The following is an 18,523-nucleotide window of genomic DNA, read 5'->3' on the forward strand; positions in this document are numbered from 1 at the left end:
CAAGGTTATTGTTAGGGTTATGGGTGTCCGGAGCTTTGCAGAATGTCTCAATTCACTCAATGTTCACCATCCATCCAACAAATGTTTACTACATACATACATTTCTCTTTTCTGATGTTCGTTTCCACGATTTCTTGTCTGCAGTGCCCAAAGCCCCAGAAGTGAGGCTTCCTGACCTCTTTAGCAAAAATATTAACATATTTTGCTGCAGAAATGTTTATATACCTTCCTAAAGCCCCCCAAGTTCTAAATTCCAAGACAATCTGGCCCCAAAGGTTTCACATAAGCCGATATGTGCCTGTTTCACCATGTTGCCCACAACTCAGAGAAAAACCACTTGGGATTCATAGGCAACTGGCTTTGAATCCAGGCCTGGCCATCCACTTTGTGGCCTAGGAAAGCTGCTTAACTTCCCTAACATCTCAGGTGGTTGACAGATCATTCCTTCCCTGCACAAGGTGTGGCTATCATCGAATTCTGCACGCCCCCCCCCCCCCCATGTATCTTTCTTTTTGTTGATCCTCACTCACAACCCCTCATTTTTGGACATTGCTACATGCCTGCATTGTTCAGGCCACCCTTTCACTGCATGCTTAGCTGACTGTACCACAGGTGACTGGTGATTGAGCCCAGGGGGAAGTTCTATGGAATTCTGAGGATAGAGAGGCCTGGAATATAATTGGATTATAGTGTGATGGGGCTTCAGGAGTTTTTTTTTTTTTTTTTTTTTTAAGATTTTTATTTATTTATGAGAGACGAGAGAGAGACAGACAGAGACAGAGATACAAGCTCCATGCAGTGAGCCCAACACGGGACTCGATCCCTGGTCTCCAGAATCAGGGTCTGGGCCAAAGGCGGCACTAAACCACTGAACCACCTGGGCTCCCCCTGCATCAGGATTTTTAAAAGCTTCTCAAGTTCCTATGAAGGAATCAGGTTAATTTGTTGGTGTTATCCTATTTGCCTTCCTCTGCACGTCTGATAGCCACAAGCACTCCAAGGAGTTAGTTTCCCAAAGGACTGCTGCCCCAAAGGGAAGAAAGGTATTAATGCACAAAGATATACACGGCTGACAGTTTAAGATGGTGCTGGTTTTAATCCACATATAAATTCAAAGGGAAAAAAGTGGTTTCACCCTACCCTATCATGGTTGACTACAGAAAACAGCAGAGAATTGGAGGATACGGGGAAATAGTCAAAACTGGTTCATTGGTCTGGACTAATTTAATTAAGGAAGCAGCTTTAGGCCAGAGAGTCTCAATCCTGGCTGCACAGTAGACTCACCTGCGTTCATCTCCTCTACAGATCAGCTGGATCAGAATCTCTGGAGAGGGGGCCCAGCATCAATATTTTAAAAAATCTCTCCAGGTGATTCTATATTTGGGGTTGCCCCAGGTGCATAAGTCACGTGGGAGACCCCTGGAAGCTTTAAAAACTATTGACACCCAGCCCTCCCCCACCAAATTCTAATTCACTTGGCCTGGAATATAATTGGCCTCCAGTGTGATGGAGCATCCGGATTTGTAAGTTTTCCAAGTGATTATAATAGTGGGATCCAGCCTTTCTCCCTAAAAAGAGGCTTTCTGGCATTTTTGTTAGTGGGCAGAGAACTGGTTCTAAACTCAGTTTTGGGTGCTCACCACTCGAAAATCAATAGTCAAGAGACAAGTGATGGTGGGAAAGGAAAATTGTTTTATTCAGGAAGCTGGCAACTTGAGAAGAAGGTGGACTAAAGTCCCCAAAACCATCTTCCCTCTCCAGAGGGCGCCAGGGGTGTGGGGTGTTTTAAAGGGGGAAGGCATGGGAAAAGAGAGAGGGGGTATGCTCAGGAGAAGCAGGTGCCCAGGTGGTTAGCGGTATGTGTACATGACCATGAACAGACACATTGCATCACTGGCAGCTGTTTTTGAATGCAATCAGCCCTTATCTTCTAGGAAGTTCTGGTCTTTCAATCCTCAAGACCAGGGCTCTGCAAATCTCAAAGAAAGTCAGTTCTGCTACAGATCAAAGGGACTTAAGTCAGCAAGCAAGATGTGCATAAGCCCGAAGCAAGTTAACCCTTAAGACCGGCTGGACTGCTGTTACAGTTTTATTGAGAATTTCAGGTACTGTAAGCAATAATTTTCAATAATGTAATTTAAATGCTTATTTGGCTCAGGGTGCCTGGGTGATCCAGTCTGCTAAGCCTCTGACTCTTGGTTTTGGCTCAGGTCATGATCTCAGGGTTATGGGATGGAGCCTGGAGTCAGGCTCCATGCTCAGTGGGAAGTCAGCTTGAGAGTCCCTCCCTCGGCCCCTCGCCTGTTTGCGCGTGCGCTTTCTCTCTCTCAAATAAATCCTTAAAAAAAAATAAATGTTCATTTGGCTTTTTATTGAACAGTCACATTTTCAGGAACAGAATCCAATTTTGAAGAGCCTAAAACTGGTTGGGCATATGTCAGTGAAAATCGAAGGCGTAACTCATAGCCATTGAATTGATTACCTGGCCAGAAATTTTTCCTATTGCTAAGAATCACTATTATCAGGTGAATTATTACCTCAACAATGGAAAGAATATGGAGTACTAATGATTTTTGCTAAAAATGACCATTAATCGTTTTTTAAATCTGTGATGGTGGTATATGTTGCAGGCATAACCTATTTGCATGTACTTTTCTAGAGGTTTGATATTTCAGAAATGTGTTATTTTTCACCAATAGCCGAATAGTTTATTGGCTTCTCTGTCTTCATAGCACTTCACCTTGTACCTGAGTAGAGGTTTAGAACAGGTCTGACAAACACGGCCTCTCAGAAATGAGCAGGGAGCCATGAGTTCATGGCTAATGATCCTGCTTCATCATGAATGTCATTTTTCATCAGCTTTGCTTTATATCCACGGTTGGAAGCCAAAAGCTCCGAGGGTGCTTGCATTGCCTTTGCATCTCATAGAAAATGGGAGGGCTCCCCATTTTCTATGAGATGCATCCAAACTCCTTCTCTGGGCATTCATGGCCTTTCTTTGGCTAATCCTCAAATCCCTACCAGTCTCGTCTCCTGCCCAGGCCTTCCATGCCAGCAAGCACAAAGGGCGGCTCACTAGACCTGTACCTTGGCCATTCTCTGCTTGCCTTATTGCAGCACCTCTCATGGGCAAGCTTTAGGGCAACCTCTCTCCTACCCTGTTTTTATGGTAGCTTAGCTTGTAGGTCCTAAACCAGCCGTACCATCAGTGAAAGAGAATGTCCCTGGGTCTGAGCACAGGGGAGCAGCCCAAAGAGGGGAAGCACCATTATATAATCTCATCCATCCATCTGTCCATCTATCCATCCAGCAAATACGCTGAGTACCTGTGAGATACAAGATATGATTTTAGGTGTGGGAAATAGAACAAATCTCTACTTTCATTTTGGGGGTAAGGGGAGTGAGTGTGGGAAATGGATAATACCCTAAACAAACAAACAAACAAAAGGTAATTTTAAAGAATAGAGATGAAGAAAATAAAACAGAGTGATGGGAGGGGGCCCTTTTACAGAAAGACATTTGAACTGAAGGACCTGAATAATGAGTCAGCCAAGCAAAAGGCTGGGCCAAGAGAGTTCTGGAATCCATTCTACAACTTTTATAGAGGGCTGGGTCGAAACACCAGATGAGGAAATGATGTGGTAACCAGAGAGGCAACAAGATGCCCCCTTCATGTATAAACCTTCCCGTGGGGCCCCATGGGTGCAGCACACTCGGTCAGTAGTCTGGAAATGTGGGCCTTCCCAGGACCCCCTGACTGCGTGGATGCCTCCACTCGGGTTGGAGCACACACAGCGGTGTGCTTGCTGTAGGTGCCCAAAGGAGATCAGCGAGGAGGCTTTGCTCTTCCTCTTTGAAGTTTTCATAGCACTTTTAGTCATTATCTTGCCTAATCTTCAGAACAAACAGCTAGACCAGACTTGCCTAAACCGCGTCTTGGAGTCGTGAAACATAGGAATTTCAAGGCAGGCAGGTCTGGTTCATGATCTTGGTTCTGGAACTTACTGGTGTGTGACACCTGATAAATTCCTGAATCTCTTTGAAGATTGTTTTCCTTGTCAGTTAAATAGAGCCATTATATCCTGCTCATAGGTTGTTGGGAGGGGAAATGTGTCCAATGTTTAGCAAAGCGCTGGTGCGCAGTTGGTGTCTGACAAATGTCTTTTTTGCCACTGGGTGAGGGACGGGAGTTGCTGAATGTCCAGCCACCAACTCCACAGCTAGCCTATGCCTGTGTGGGCTGGGCTTCTTCTCAGACCTCTCTCTGTTACTCCTGAGAAGACAAACTCCAGGGGCACCTGGGTGGCTCAGTGGTTGAGCGTCTGCCTTTGGCTCAGGTTGTGATCCTGGGGTCCTGGGATCAAGTCCCACATCGAGCTCTCTGCAGGGAGCCTGCTTCTCCCTCTGTCTATGCCTCTGGCTCTCACTCTGTGTCTCTCATGAATAAATAAATAAATATCTTAAAAAAAATAAGATAAACACCAGCGCTGCACTCCATTGGCATTCCTTGACCTCCTCAAAATGCACTGGATTTTATTCCCTTCTGAACTAGTGGAGAACACCCACTGGTTGTAAGGTTGGGGTAACAGGCAGGGCCTGTTAACTAAAGAACAATCATTGACAAATGGTTGTCAGTGTTTACAGCCGGTTTCTAGAAAAAACAAATTATCCCCCAAATAGATTAGTGGTTGTGTCAAAATGCCAAATTAGGAACCATTAGGGACCCTGTGTGGTCATTTGCTGGGATCAGAAAGTACTCTTTGAGAGTCTTGGTTTAGAAACAATTCCCTTCAGGGATGCCTGGGTGGCTCAGTGGGTTAAGCATTCTACTCTTGATTTCCGCTCAGGTCTCAGGGTCATGGGATCCAGCCCCATGTCAGGTTCTGTCCTCAGTAGGGAGTCTGCTTGAAATTCTTTCTCCCTCTATCCACCCCCCCAACCCACCCAACACACACACACACTCATGCTCATGCACTCACTGTGTCTCAAATAAACAAATTTTATAAGAAGAGGAATATCTGTGGCGTTCTCCTGCCACAGAGAAAGGAAAAGTGAGGGTGTTAGGGCACCTTAGCCAGGGACAGTGGTTTAGGGAGATCTGGGGCCTCCCTAGAGTCTTTCAAATCACAAGATGGAGGATCACCGTGTACAGCTAGATGGTCAGTCCTCCCTAAGCATTTCAAGTAACCAAGATTTTTTTTTTAAGATTTTTAAAAATAATAATAAAAAAAGATTTTTTTAAATTTAGGGATGCCTGGGTGGCTCAGCAGTTGAGTGTCTGCCTTTGGCTCAGGGCCTGATCCCAGGGTCCCACGATCAAGTCCCACATTGGACTTCTTGCCTTGCATTCTCCTCCCTCTGCCTGTGTCTCTGCCTCTTTTTCTGTGTCTCTCATGAATAAATAAATAAAATCTTAAAAATTTTTTTTAAATTTAAATTCAATTACTTAACATGTAATGGATTCGTTTCAGAGGTAGAGTTTAGTGATTCATCAGTTGCATATAACACCCAGTGCTTCTGCATCATGCACCCTCCTTCATGTCCATCACCCAAGTTACCCCATCAACACACCCCTCTCCCCTCCAGCAACCCTCAGTTTGTTTCCTATGGTTAAATGTATCTTATGCTTTGTCTCCCTCTCTGATTGTGTCTTGTTTTATTTTTTCCTCTCTTCCCCTAGGATCGTCTGTTTTCTTTTTTCTTTTAAGATTGTATTTATTCATAAAATAAATAATTTCTTTTCTTTTCTTTTTTTTTCTTTTTTCTTTTTTTTTTTTTTTTTTTTTTGCATTTTGAGAAGCAGGCTCCCCACTAGGAGCCTGATGTGGGACTCAATCCCAGGACCCCGGGATCATGCCCTGAGCCAAAGGCAGACACTCAACCACCGAGCTACCCAGGTGCCCCCCTCTGTTTGGTTTCCTGAATTCCACATGAGTGAGATCACATAATAATTGTCTTTCTCTGATTGACTTATTTTGCTTAGCATAATATCCTCTAGTAACCAAGATTTGAGTGAATTCTACGGTCACTGGAAGCGGCACGTTTCCTACTAGTGTCCTCTGGCCGGTATGCTCCAGTTGGGTTTCAGATACAGATGGGGCTTCCTGTCTCTTTCTCATGGTAGCTTTGTTGCTTCGTGTCTCTTGCCCCTGGACGCTCCTCCCGAAGGTGGGGAGCATGAACAGGTGCAACCCTTCTAGCTAGAGTGCTCTCTCTCTTGTTGTCTCCCCTCACTCACCCCTGCACTCACTCACTGAGCCCCTAAAGCCTGATTCAGTCTCCACCACGGGGCTGAAAGGTCACGGACATTCTGGTCACCACGCCCAATGGGATTCTCTCGGTCCTTCCTTCTTCCTGCCTCTGTAGCACCTGACACCATTGACAGCTGCTTTGAACATCTGCCTCCCCTTGTTTTCAGACCCATGGCCCTTGCTGGTTTTCCCTCAACATTTAGGAGCATGCTTCCCACTGCTTTGCTGTTTTTTCCTCCACTTACCCCCTTTAAAAAAATATATTTTATTTATTTATTTGAGAGAGAGGGCATGGGTAGAGGCAGAGAGAGAAGCAGCCTCCCTGCTGAGCTGGGAGGCCAATGCAGGGCTCCACCGTGAGATCATGACCTGAGCCAAAGGCAGACACTCAACCATCTGAGCCACCTAGGGCACCCCATCCTCCACTTACCCTTTAACGTTGCTGTTTCTGGTTGCCTCCTCCCTTGGTTTTCTTGAAGCCTACCACACCCATACCTCCAGGCTGGGTGTGCGCCCTGTACTCTGGGGCTTCCGGTTAGTCAAGCAGATCCCTTGCCCTTACTTCCTCATATGTGAGATGGCGGGCTGGACGAGGTCTAAGACAGGACTGCAATGTTTTAAGGTGTCATTATTGTGTTTAAGCAAGCCGTGGAGCAATTTTTATGGATGCAGAGCTTCATAGTGGTAGAAAAAAAGTACAGCTTTGGAAAATTGCCAATGCCCTGCTGTGCTAGGGGTCTTGGCTTACCTTAGCCATGTGCCCTCGGCTGGGTAAGCAGGGTTGAAGTATGATGCATTTGCACCTATTTTGGAGAAATAAGAACTAAAGCCATAGTCCTTCTATTATCCCACAAAGTATACCCAAATTTCCTCAGGGGAGCCCTGGTTTGTATGGACTTACGTTGGCTAAAGTAAAAGCTTTAGCTTTCTTTTCTTATATTTATTTGTTTGATAAAAACATAATTCAGAATATTTGGCAGGCCTTTTTAGGAACCCCTCACTGATTGAACTCACTGATGAAATTACATAGTAGAAATAAATCTGCCCTTTTGGGAGAGAAGTCATTCTGCCTCTTGTTAATAAGACATAATTTTTAAAATAATATTTGATTTATTTATTCATGAGAGACACACACAGAGAGAGAGGCAGAGACACAGGCAGAGGGAGAAACAGGCTCCACACGGGGAGCCTGATGTGGGACTCGATCCCGGGACTCCAGGATCACGACCTGAGCCAAAGGCAGACGCTCAACCACTGAGCCACCCTAGTGCCCTTACTAAGACCTAATTAGCTAGAATTGTAGCATAAAACTCCTTACATCAAAGTTTCCTTTCTATCTGGTAAAAACGATAATGCTCATTGAATAACCATTGCAAATTTCGAGAAGGAAAAACATTTAGGAGACAAAGAGTTGGCCTAACCCAGGGGTGTGGGCACTGTGCTGTGCTTGGTCTCGGGAGATCTGGCTTTGAAATTAGTCCTCACTCCACCTTCTTCCCTCTTCTTCTCCTGGACTTTTTGTCTATATGTGACCAGGCTCTCCATTAGCCCAGGCTCCAAAGTCCCCAGATACTACTCTCTTTTAAAAAAACACAGTTGGTGGTATGGTGCAGTGGGAAGCACACAGACCTGAGCCCACCTAGTTTGAGTTCAAAGCCTGGTTCTAGTACTTACTAGTTCTAGACTGTGGCTACCCGTGTCTTTTTGCCCCTATGTGTGTGTTGTGGGGGAGGGGGAGTATGAAACACAAGTATGTTCACAAGTTAGGGAGTGGTTAAGAGTTTGTCATTCTGGACTGCGAAACCCTTCCTTCTGTGCCTCACCCATCACAAACCTGTCCCAGAGAGACAGCACAACCACAAGCTCACTCTGTTCTACAAGCCAGCTGCTGCCCTGAAACTCACTTCCTTCCCACCTGGGGATTTAGCTGGAAAACCAGAGCAGCCCAAGAGCGACTCTTACCTGCCTCTTTCTCAGAGCACCACGCTGATCCCTACTGGTTCTTGGAAGGATAAGGCGGTCCAAACCCCAAAGTTCTTCCCAACCAAAAACAGATTTCACAAAATTGCCAAAAGCTCCCTTTCCTTGTATCTCGTAGTTCTTATAATTATTTCTCTCCTTGCAGGATGCCTGGGTGGCTCAGTGGTTGAGCATCTGCCTTCGGCTCAGGTCATGATCCTGGGGTCCTGGGATTGAGTCCTGCATCGCGCTCCCCGCAGGGAGCCTGTTTCTCCCTCTGCCTGTGTCTCTGTCTCTCTCTCTGTGTCTCTCATGAATAAATAAATGAAATCTTAAAAAATATTTCTCTCCTTGCAAATACTCAGTTGATTCCTTTACTCAATCAACCAACCAACAAACCAATCAGCCAATTTTCCTGAGCTCCATGTGCTCTGTTGGAAGCCTATAACTTTAGAGTTACAAATGACATTTAGTAGTGAGCTCTGGTACGTGGGCTCACGGAGCAGGGACATCCAGTCCAGCTGAAGGGTCCATATGGGGCTAGAAGAGTAGGGGAAGAATGCTGTCATGGAAGGCTTCCCAAGAGGTCACTGTGAGCTAGGTCCTAGTATTAAGTGGCAATTAGCCATGTGAGGGGCTGGGTATGTATGCAAGAAAGGCTTTCCAGGTGGAAGCCAAAACAACCAGATTATGAAGGAGGACGTGACTCCTGTGAATTTGAGAGTTTGAGCTGAAACCTTGACTCAACTGCTTCCTTGTCACATGACTTCGGGAGTAGTAGCTGGAGTAGAGGTTATCTCAACACGTCCCTGTCCTAATATCCATATCCTGTGACTATATTATCTTACATGGCAAAAGGGCCTTTGCAGATGGGATTAAGTTAAGGATTTTGAGATGGGGAGATTATCCTGGATTATCCGAGCACCCCCAGTGTGATCACAATGAGAGGAGGCAGGAAATCAAAAAGAAGGAAGTGGGAAGCATAGGTTGAGTGATACAGACACATGACAAGGAACACAGGCAGCCCCAAGTAGGTGGAAGAGGTAAGGAAATAGGTTTGCCCCTGGAGCCTCCAGAAGGATGGCAGCTCCGCAGACATCTTGATTTTGAAACTGGTTTTGGACTTCTGACCTCCTGAACCATAAGATAATATGTTTGTGTTATTCTTCATCGCTAAGTTTGCAGTGATGGGTTGCAGCAGGACTAGGAAACTAATAATGCAGGGACAAGTAATTTAACATCTCAGGGCCCAGTGGTTTCCTCAGTGGGCTGTAATAGCGTTTCCATGGTAGGGCTGTAGGGCCTTGCATGTGCTAAGTACTCCACTAGCACATCATGCTAATAAGTTTGTCTTTTTATTCTATTTGAGACAAGGACCTACGGGAACATTTTAAGCAAGAAGAAGACATGACTAGGTAGGCAGTCTTTTAGGCTCAGTCTTTTAGGCAGATCCAAGGGGGCAAAGTGAAGAATGGGTTCATTGAGTGGGGGAGGGAAGGCTGGCCACTGGAAGACCAATTAGGAAGCCACTGTCCTAACTCCATGTGGTGGCAATGGGGACAAGACCACAGCCTTTCCTGACCTCTCTGTCCCATTATCCCATCTTATTTTTAATGCTTTTAAAATATTTTGTCAACCCTGTTGGCTGCCAACTCAGAATTTGTTCCCTTCTTTTTCTTTCTTAACAAATTTTGGTCATCCTCCCATATACCCCCTTGGGGCAGAGACTCCATCTGGTTTGCCCAAGTGATAATCCCATTCCCTCTGCTAGTTTGGGGTTCTAGAATGGGCAAATGACTCAATTCCAGCTGAAGAGACCCAAGGGGAAGTCAGTGAGGGCTGCCAGTGAAAGGTTCCTTTCTCCCGGGAGAGCCACGGCAAGACAAGACGCCTCTCTTCTCCCCTGGCCTTGGTAACATTTGAACATGATGCCCGGGTTGCTGCTGCATCTTGCTTTCAGCTTTACCATAAAGCAAAACAAGGATGCAGACCAGAGAGACAGAAGGAACTGGATCCTTGCTGACCTGGAACCACTGGTCACAAATGCCTAAGGTCTTTTCCGCAACTGGAATGAAGCCAGTTTCTTTTTACCCAGCAGACCAAAACAGCCTAACACCCAACCCGAGGTGATTTTATTTATATATTTATTATTGTCTCACCTGGTAAAGCCATAAGCTCCTTTGCATGAGGTCCTTACGCTCGTAATCACTCAGGATCTCAACTTTGCTTGGCACATCATAGGTGCACCATCCGTATATTTTATTTCACTGGGATATGGATGGTGGGGGAGAGGCAAATACCCAAAGGCAACTTCCTGGCTTAGGGCCCCAGTGACCAGGTTGATGGGCAAGCCGTGAGTAGAGAAATACTGCAGGTGGAAGAGCCCAGGGTATACGACACCACGTTTTTATGGTGATCTTTTGACCTCTATCTCCACTGAGTCCCCAGTTACTACCAAGGACCCTTTGTAAAAACAGTGAGTAAAGAAGAGCATGAGGGACCCCAAAGACTAAGAGTAAGCAGCACTGGCTGAGCCACTTAACAGTCCCTCCCCCGCCTCTTCCCATGCCCCAGTGGATTTGTGACTCGCTCCTCTGTCAGCATGAACCTCATCCCTGCTTGCCATTCTATATAATTGTTCTTCACTTGAGAGCAGTTCTTGTCAAACAGTGTCAGGATCCAGATCTTCCCGGTGCCGTGGGAGATGAAGCTGAGTGACAAGTCTAACAGGTGGGAAGAAAGCCCCCGCTTTTCATTATTTAAATTTTCATCGCTAAGAGGAGATTCAATATGGAAACCCCACTTTCGGTCTCCCTCCTGCTCCTTGCCCAACCCAGAGGTTACTGAGCACTTGGCACTGGAGCTTTGAGATTCTGGAGCTTCTAAGGGGCCCAGCCAAGTGACAGGAGGGCCGAGGCCCCAGGGGCCAGCCCCCCACTCAGGCCCTCCACAGGGGGATTTTGTTTTCAGGCCTCAGAGACTGCTTTTTCTTTTGAGGTTCTCTTCTACTCTCCACGTTCTCCTGCCTATCAGGAGACAGCCCTTCCCCTCCTCTTTGCATGCTGAGTGAGGGATAGAGCTCCGGGTGCCACCCCCACCCTTTCCTTCCCACCTTCCTGCGCCAGCAGAGATGCTCAGCAGGTAGCTGTGCGGCTCCCTGTCACCTCTGCCTGCAGGGACAACCAGATGCTCTCTGCCTGGGCCCGTGTGAGCACAGCTGCTCTGGAAATTGGTTTGCTCTCCTGTTGCTGCCTTTCTCCTGAATTAAATACTACTACTAATAATTTAAAAAGTGGAAGAAGCCAAGGATTGAAAGCCAGAGAGGAAAACCAGCTCTGGGGTAGGCATTGCCTCCCCTGTCTCTGATAAAGTAGGGCAAGTGGGGAGAGAACGCTCCTCCCTCCCCTGCAGCGTGGCTGGGCTGGAGGGCTCTGGGTGCTGATGGAGCCCCCTGCCCAGTGCAGCCTCTGGGACAAGAAACACATGATGGTGTGGCTCCCTTTAATATGTGACCTACTTCACGCAGTTGCCTTTGGGGAGAAAGCACGGGCCAGGCCGTGTCGGCTCTGTTACAGGCAATTGGTGCTCAAACACTGTGGCTCTCGCTCAAGCTGTTGCGTGGGCAGGGTCAGGATGACAGTGTGGGCCACCTGCCCGGTGTTCTCCACTAGCTTCCCTCACCCCTGTGTTCTCTCGAATTAAATACTACTACACCTAATTTTTTAAAAAAGATTTTATTTATTTATTCATGAGAGACACACAAGAGAGAGGCAGAGACACAGGCAGAGGGAGAAGCAGGCCCCATGCAAGGAGCCTGATGTGGGACTCGATCCTGGGACCCCAGGATCACGCCCTGAGCCGAAGGCAGAGGCTTAACCGCTGAGCCACCCAGGCCTCCCTACTCCTCCTAATTTAAAAGACGAAAGAAGCCAAGGGTTGAAAGCCAGGTGCAGAGAAGAAAACCAGCTCTGGGGCATTGCCTCCCCTCGTCTCTGATAAAGGGGGGCAGGTGGGGAGAGAACGCTCCTCCCTCCCTTGCGGTGTGGCTGGGCTGGAGGCCCTTGACCCTGGCCCAGGAGCTGTCTCTAGGCGGCCTCGCCAAGGCCCTTGCCCCTGGTGGGGGGGTTACCTACAGAAGGTGGAAGGTCCCCGCAGGTGGTGGCACCCCCAGCTCCTGGCACGCTGTCCCTCTCCTGGCTCCAGCGATCCCTGCCTCCTGGTAACACATTCCCTCCCTTGGTCCTTGCTGTCTTCGAGGCGGTAACAATTTTGGGCATTCATGATTTCTGGGTGTCTCACCACCCCTCCTTGCTTCCTCTCTTTCTGCCCACCCTTCTGTAAACAGCATCTTTGTTGAGTTCTTTGCAGTTAGAACAGTGGAGGACGCACCATCTGTTTCCTGCGGGGCCCGGGCCCACACCGGCTCTAAACCCGCATCTCATTTAGGCTTCGGATAAGCTGGTGTTGCCTGCCTACCCAGATTTAGTAGCAAACATCTACACGTTACTGCCTGTGGGCTGAGCTGGTGGCTGAGCCCCCCTGGCCGGGGTTCTAACTGCTGGCCCCGTCTTCCCCAAACTTTCTCTTGGGGCCCCTATCTGTTCATTATTCATTACTTCATTTTCTTAGTCTGAGTTTCGGATTTGCAGCAAAGCAGAAATAGCAAAATTTTCGGCAGCCGTAGGATAGTGAGGTCTAGCTGTGTGACCTCGGGCAGTTACACAGCCTCCCTCTGCCTCAGTTTTCCTCCTCCCCCAAATGGGGGCAGTGACAGCATTACCTTCTCTGAAAGGGTTTTCCTGCGGTTTAACTACATTTTTTCTTTTTTTAAGATCTTATTTATTTATTTATTCATGAGAGAGAGAGAGAAAAAGAGAGAGAGAGAGAGAGCAGCAGAGACACAGAGGAGAAGCAGGCCTCATGCAGGGAGCCCGACATGGGACTCGATCCCGGGTCTCCAGGATCACGCCCTGGGCCAAAGGCAGGTGCTAAACTGCTGATCCACCCAGGGATCCCCTTTAACTACGTTTAAATGTGTCAGGCACGCAGGATGGGGGATGACATGCAATACATCTGAATAAATAGTAGCTAGCATTCTGATTTTATTGGAGAAAGGATTTTACTTGAAATTAAAAGCCAAGGCTTGAATTCTAGTTCTGCCACCCAGTAACTGGGCGCCCTTGCCACCATCACTGCAGCTTGGCGTGTGTAAAGTTCTACTTAGATTAATAATTATGAATTGTTAATTAATAACCCTTGCTTTGCTCGGGAGTTGCCAAACCAGAACGTGACGATGGGTGGGAAAGGTCTTCATAAATTCTCTACCATACATACCATATGCATCTTGGGTAATCTGGCCCACCCGGTGGTGGAAGATTCCTTTCGGCCACCTGTGGGTCTTTGCTCTGGTTTACCAGTTACCATCCCCCCAGGAGGGTCCCGAGGACAAACGGGTGTTCTGCGTGGAATACTGGCAGGGAACAGAGTTTCATCCAGGGGAGGAAGACAGAGGTAGCGTGGGGGCTGTGATGGATATGAGGGGGTGGGGGGGAGACACTCTCTCCAGCTTTCCGGGAGCCCCAGGCCAGCACTGCTTGGCTGCCTGAGGATGTGCTTGGAAACCTGACAAGGCGGGGCAGGGCCCAGAGCAGACCTGGAATATTCGGCCATTGGGGGAGGGAGAAAGCACAGGGTGGCCAGCGTGGACAAAGGGCTGGGGGGCTACAGAGACCTCTGCTGGTTCCCCCAGGGGCCCGGCCCCACAGGGAACCCTAAGGCTGTCACCTGATACTTGTGTTTGCATCTCTTCCACAGCAGGCCGTTTGGGATGCTGCCCAACAGGTAGATCCTCAACCCCCCTCCCCAAAGTGGCCCCTTGTCCAGGGGTGTTTCTGGTAAACAGGTGCAGAGGGAGCTTTGCTGTTACTCTGTCTCATGTACCCCGAGAGCTCTGGACACCCACCGCCTTTATGTGATATACCCAGTTCTCCTTGTTCTAGCTGATGGCTGGAAAACCCTGCAGGGTCAGAATTCCCAGAGCCCCTGTGGCTCCTCCGTGAACTTGCTGACGTCCCAAGGTGTGGCCCGGGGCCATGGGCTCTCAGTGCTTGAAGCTGGCCTTCCCCCTGGCCATCACCCTGAGGCTATTATGGGGCTCTCCCAGCATCTGCCTCCTGAGGGCTACCCCTCCAGCCTCTGAGTGCCCCAAATACACATTTCCTGCAGCTCCAGGCTATCCTCTCCTCTCAAAGGGCCCTCTTCTTTTTCTGGCAAACACTTTCTTCTGTGGCTTTCATTTGATTGCCCTCGGGTGATGGGATGCTTCTACGCTCCTCCTTGGGTATTTTTAGACGCTGCCACATTGATCCATTCCCCCTTCCCAGAATGTTTTGGTTTTGCTTTTGTTGGATGCAATGGGCAGACACCTGCAGGCCACGCAGTGTCCCATCTGCCTTGACCCTGGGGAAGCCCCAGTTAAATGACACAGTTTTGAAGAAGCATTGTTCTCAGACCTGGAAGATGGTAGAGTGGGGGCAGCCCCTTCCCAGCAGCCCAGGGACGTTGAGGTGCACCTTGGGGGCTCAGGGGAAGCTGGGCTCTCCCCTTGCCCAGCCAGTACCTCTCAGAAGAGAGGAGGACAGTCAGAGGTCCGGAATAGTGTGCTGGAATGTCAAATCAGGGCAGCAGGACGCCAAGGCTCTCATTATACTGGTCCAGATTTCCCAGCAAACAACCCTCAACACCCGATTTCCATTTTCACTTAGAAACAATTATGCTGAGTCCCCATTTTTCAAGCCTGTTTGGGCCCCACCAATGAATTATTCAGGGGACAGAGCAGATGGGAGACCCTTCCTTTCTGTCCACTTCAACAGGTTCTCTGACCCAGTTCTTCTTGAGCAGAAAGTTTTGTTGTTTATTTTTAAATTTTATTTAAATTGAATTAATTAACATATAATGTATTGTTGGTTTCAGAGGTAGAGGTCTGTGATTCATCAGTCTTTTTTTTTTTTTAATTTATTTATTTGAGACCGAGAGAGAAAGAGCAAGAGCAGGGAGGGAGAGGCAGAGGGAGAGGGAGAAGAAGCAGACTTCCCGCTGAGCAGGGAGCTGGATGCGATGCGATGCAGGGCTCCATCCCAGGACCCTGAGATCATGACCTGAGCTGAAATCAAGAGTCAGATGTTTAACCCGCTTAGCCATTCACTGAACCACCCAGGTGCTCCCATCAGTCTATCACACCCAATGGCCATCACATCACGTGTTCTCCTTAATGCCCATCACCCAGTAACCCAGTCCCCCCACCTCCCCTCCATCGACCCTCAGTTTGTTTCTTCTGATTAAGAGTCTCTTATGGTTTATGTCCCTCTCTGATTTTGTCTTGTTTTATTTCCCCCCCCTTCCCCTATGATCCTGTTTTGCTTCTTAAATTCCACACGAGTGAGATATGATAATTGTCTTTCTCTGATTGATTTATTTCACTAAGCATAATACCCTCTATTTCCATCCACATTGTTGCAAACGGCAAGATTTCATTTTTTTGATGGCTGAGTAGTATTCCAGTGTGTGTGTGTGTGTGTGACGTCTTCTTTATCCATTCCTCAGTGAATGGACCTCTGGGCTCTTTCCATAGTTTGGCTATTGTGGACATTGCTGCTATAAGCATAGGGGTGCAGGTGCCCCTTTGGATCACTACATTTGTGTCTTTGGGGAAAAATACCCAGTAGTTGTGCTGAAAAATTTTAATGATTTTTCTTTATTTTGCAAATTTCAATAAAGAGTATGAGGTTTCTGAAACTAGATATGCTTAATGTGATAAATATGCTTCAACCTTCAAGTGTGAATTTAGTATTAGGTGAAAAGGCTTCTGCTCTTCTTAAGAAAAATCAAAGATCCTAAATAGCAACTTTGGTTCTGGTGGGTTTTTTTTCACCGATGACACCATTTCACCAATGACACCACTTAGCTAGAACAGAAATATAGTAACAGGAAGCTGGGTGCAAATATTTGCATTTATATACAATTTTAGAAGAAAATATTCTAAGCTTTCCCCAGGCCAATTATGAGAACTGTAAAAATATAGCAGCTTGCATTTTAAATCTTGATACAGGGATTTATGTGATGATGTGACATGTTATCTAGATCTTTGAAAGGCAAATCTCAAACATCCTTATCAGTTCTTGTGGTTTCAGTTGTAGAAAGCCCTGAATGACATGCCCTGCCCAATTTTTCTTTAGAGATTTTATTTATTTATTTGAGAGAGAGAAAATGTAGCAGAGGGAAAGCAGACTCCCCGCTGAGCTGAGCAGGGAGCCCAACCAGGACCCCAAGTTCACGACCTCAGCCGACGTCAGACGTTTAACCAATTGAACCACGCAGGCACCCCTCTGCCCAATATTTTTGACAGTGTTCTTCCCTCGTGATATGATGATCATTTTAACAATCTCTATGTCCTTGAGTTAGTTATACCTTAATGAGGACTTGGTGGTTGAATGGGAAAAAAGAAGCTACAGATCAGAGCTGGACAAAAGTACATAAAGAATGTCATTATTAAAACATTCGTCTTCCCAGTACAAAGAGGGTGTGTGAAGTCTTCCTGTCATTACTGGGTTGGAACATGAATCTTTCTTTCTTTCTTTTTTTTTTTTTTTGGAACATGAATATTTCTTATAAATGGTTTATGATAGAAAATCTCAGGTAATAATGTAATGAAATCCCACTTTACCCATCATTTTTAATAATTATCAACACTTTGCCAATCATGTCACATCTGCTCTCCCTGTTTACTTTTAACTCTTTTTGAGTATTGTAAAGAAAATTCCAGATAATATAAATGCTTGTGTGCTGGTTAATTGTGTCAATCGCTTGGGCTACCATAATAAAAACCCACAGATGGGCTTGAACAACAGAAATCTATTTCTCAAAGTTCTGGAGTTTGATAGTCAGAGGTCAAGGTGCAAGGTAGCTTTCATTCTGAGCCCTCTTCTCTTGGCTTGTAGGTGGCCACCATCTTGCTATGTGCTCACGTGACCTCTCCTTCGTGCCTACCCCAGAGGGCCACCAATCCTATTAGATCAGGGACTTCTTAGGATGCCTGGGTGGCTCAGCCATTGGGCACCCGCCTTTGGCCCAGGTCGTGATCCCGGGATCTGGGATGGAGTCCTGCATTGGACTCCCTGTGAGGAGCCTGCTTCTCCCTCTGCCTATGTCTCTGCCTTTCTGTGTGTGTGTGGTGTGTGTGTCTCTTATGAATAAATAAATCTTAAGAAAAAAAAAAGATCAAGGACTTCTTATAATCTTACTTAAGTTTAATTACCTCCTAAGGCCCTATCTCCAAATTATAGTCATACTGGGGGTTTGAGTTTCAACATAGAGATTTGGCAGGGGACACAATTTAGTCCATAGCATCTGTGATGTCCGATATTTGGTCAAATGTTATTTTGGAAATTTTTGTGGAGATATTTTTTTTTTGTTTTTTGTATTTTGGGGTTTCGGTTTAGCTTTTTGTTTCTGGGGAGATGAGGATAACATTTAAATCTGCTGACTCTCAGTAAAGCAGACTGTGCTTCATATTGTGGGGTGGGCTTCATCCAACTAGTTGAAGGCTTTAGTAGAACAAGACTCAGAAAAAGAGAATTCTGCTAGAAGATAGACTCTGTTTCGATCTACTTTAGATCTCTAAAACTACCTTGCAGGTTTTAGAGTCACCAGCCTCCACAATCATGTGACCTAATTCCTTAAAAGAAATATCTATCTGTATCTTATATCTGGCTCTGTTTCTTTGGAATATCCTGACTAATATGGCCTGTAAATGCTTTAATATGTATATCTAACAGTAAAGACCTTAAAAATAAAAAAACCCTCACAATTACACACAAAAAAATTAACAATATTTAGGTTAGATGATATCACCTAACACACAGTTCACAATCAGTTTGCTTCAATTGTCCCAAAATGTCTTTTTAATCACATGGTGTGTTTGAATAAGGGTTTAACAAGATCTATATATTATGCATGGTTGATGATGTCTCTTGAGTCTCCCTCCCTCTCTTTTGCATTAAAAATATTGTTTATTGTTATGAAAAATCTCTACACAAATGTAGAGAGAATAGTATAGCAAAGCCCTGAATGCCCATCACCCAGCTCTAACACTTATTGATATATACATGATCTTGTTTCATCTATATTCCCTTCCTACATATTTTTTTTAAAGATTTTTATTTATTTATTCATGAGAGACACAGAGAGAGAGGCAGAGACATAGACAGAAAGAGAAGCAGGCTCCAGGCAGGGAGCCCGATGCGGGACTCGATCCC

General features: G+C 46.4%; 1 long non-coding RNA gene across 1 annotated transcript; it reads left to right on the forward strand.

The window, feature by feature from the left end:
* The first annotated feature begins 1,961 nt into the window (after window positions 1-1,961).
* LOC144306644 (uncharacterized) lies at window positions 1,962-8,552 on the forward strand. Its single transcript, XR_013373740.1, has 2 exons — window positions 1,962-2,105; window positions 8,377-8,552. It is a non-coding gene; the product is annotated as an uncharacterized LOC144306644 (long non-coding RNA).
* Window positions 8,553-18,523: the final 9,971 nt, after the last annotated feature.

The sequence above is a fragment of the Canis aureus genome, chromosome 37, assembly GCF_053574225.1.
Source record: "Canis aureus isolate CA01 chromosome 37, VMU_Caureus_v.1.0, whole genome shotgun sequence".
Classification (NCBI taxonomy): Eukaryota; Metazoa; Chordata; class Mammalia; order Carnivora; family Canidae; genus Canis; species Canis aureus.